Below are 2368 nucleotides of genomic sequence, written 5' to 3' on the forward strand. Positions count from 1 at the left end.
AGGGGTGTCGCCGGCCATGCCGCCGGAGGTGCCGCCGCTCGCGGTGGTCTCCGGCGACATTTCCGGCGACGAGGGGGCGCGGAGGTGGATAGTTGCTGCTTGGATTTCTTAGTCTAGTTTGTGTGTGCAACGGAGCACGGTGCCTTCGGGTGGCCTTCCAATGCATGTGCAAATGCCGACAACGTGGTCTTGGCATCGATGATTCCATCCGTCCCCTCAACGTGGGCCGGCGAGGGGGATGGTTGCTGCTCGGATTTTCTTTGTCATGCTAGTGTGTGCAACGGATCACGGCGCCTTCGGGAGGCCTTCCAATGCATGTGCATGCCGATGAAGGGGGTCTTGGCATCGATTTTTCCCGCTTGTCGGCCCACGGAGGGTGGAATCATCGTTGCTCGGTTTTTCATGTTTGTATGTGTGTGCAATGGATCATGTCGACCTTTGGGACCTTCCATTGCGTGTGCATGCCGACATGGTGATCTTAGCATCGATGATTCCACCCTATGTCGTGTCCCTCCCCCCCCCCCCCCGTCCCTCCCCCCCCTATCGGTTGCCTTCGGAATAGTGGATAGTTTATGCTCGGATTGCCTAGTCATGCTTGTGCGTGCAAAGGAGCACGGTGCCCTCGGGTGCCTTCCAATGCGCGTGCATGCCGACGACGGTGGTCTTGGCATGGATGATTCCACTCGTCGTCCCACAGTGTGTGGATAGTTGTTGCTCGGATTGCCTAGTCGTGCTTGTGCGTGCAATGGAGTTTGTCGACCTTCGGGGCCTGTCATTGCACGTGGAATGTCGACGGTGGCGGTCTTGGCATCGATGATTCCACTCGTCCCTCCCACAGTGTGTGGATAGTTGTTGCTCGGATTGCCTAGTCGTGCTTGTGCGTGCAATGGAGTTTGTCGACCTTCGGGGCCTGTCATTGCGCGTGGAATGTCGACGGTGGCGGTCTTGGCATCGATGATTCCACTCGTCCCTCCCACAGTGTGTGGATAGTTGTTGCTCGGATTGCCTAGTCGTGCTTGTGCGTGCAATGGAGTTTGTCGACCTTCGGGGCCTGTCATTGCGCGTGGAATGTCGACGGTGGCGGTCTTGGCATCGATGATTCCACTTGTCCCTCCCACAGTGTGTGGATAGTTGTTGCTCGGATTGCCTAGTCGTGCTTGTGCGTGCAATGGAGTTTGTCGACCTTCGGGGCCTGTCATTGCGCGTGGAATGTCGACGGTGGCGGTCTTGGCATCGATGATTCCACTCGTCACCCCCACAGTGTGTGGATAGTTGTTGCTCGGATTGCCTAGTCGTGCTTGTGCGTGCAATGGAGTTTGTCGACCTTCGGGGCCTGTCATTGCGCGTGGAATGTCGACGGTGGCGGTCTTGGCATCGATGATTCCACTCGTCCTCCCAAACACATCCCCCACAAAACACCTCTCCCCTCCACAAAACACCTTTCCCCTCCACGGTTGCCTTCGGAATGTTGCCTTCGGATTGTTGCCTTCAGATTGTTGCCTTCGGATTGTTGCCTTCGGATTGTTGCCTTCGGAATGGTGGATGAGCGGCGAATTGGACTGCCTATGCTTTCTTGTGCCGAGCCCTTGCGGGCAATGCACAAGCATGTCGAGGATGGCACCCCGAGGAGCTGCGTTGACATGCCACAATATTGTGTTCTTTGTTTTCATGCCTAGCGATGCCGGCTTGGCTCCACTCGGTGTGCCGCATGTGTAGCTATCCTTCGGGCTAAGTTAATTTGCGGTTCGTTTGGTGGTGCTGGGCTTGGCTAACGTGACGGTGTGTGAGTGGTGATTGGATTGTATGTGTCGGCAGGCTCCTTGCTTGGGCATCGAACTGTCGGCGCATACTCCTTCTCAGTGATGCATCAAGAGCTTATTGTGCCTTGTGCGTGCGTGGGTTCCTGTTTTTGCTACCTTTTTTGAACGGAATGTTGCCTCTTGTTGTCCCTTTCCTTCTCTCGCCCTTTTGGGTGCGAGGAGGACGCGGTAGTGGTGCCCGTGTCCCGATCACGACTCGCACTCTTGGGTGCTTGTGGACGGTCCACGGGTTGCCACTCGATCTCTCGGATGCGGAACACACAAAGGGCGCGGGGTCTTTGGCCCCTTGACGTCCAATGCAAAGCGTTTGTCGCTAGACACGTACGACAGTTGTGCGCGTTGCGGGCTTTTGACCTTCACGGTCTTTAGTCCTGCACCGTGCCGACGTCGCGAAGGAATGCTACCTGGTTGATCCTGCCAGTAGTCATATGCTTGTCTCAAAGATTAAGCCATGCATGTGTAAGTATGAACTAATTCAGACTGTGAAACTGCGAATGGCTCATTAAATCAGTTATAGTTTGTTTGATGGTATCTGCTACTCGGATAAC

The 2368-nt window shown here is 55.5% G+C and overlaps 1 non-coding gene across 1 annotated transcript in view; it reads left to right on the top strand.

Annotated features, from left to right (window-relative positions):
- Window positions 1-2221: 2221 nt before the first annotated feature.
- Window positions 2222-2368, top strand: part of LOC147280220 (18S ribosomal RNA) — a 1884-nt gene continuing 1737 nt past the window's right edge. Inside the window, exon 1 of the ribosomal RNA XR_015123669.1 lies at window positions 2222-2368. This exon is cut by the window's right edge and continues 1737 nt beyond it. This is a non-coding gene — a ribosomal RNA (18S ribosomal RNA).

This window comes from Dryas octopetala, chromosome 7, assembly GCF_963921425.1.
Source record: "Dryas octopetala chromosome 7, drDryOcto1.1, whole genome shotgun sequence".
NCBI classification, from domain to species: domain Eukaryota; kingdom Viridiplantae; phylum Streptophyta; class Magnoliopsida; order Rosales; family Rosaceae; genus Dryas; species Dryas octopetala.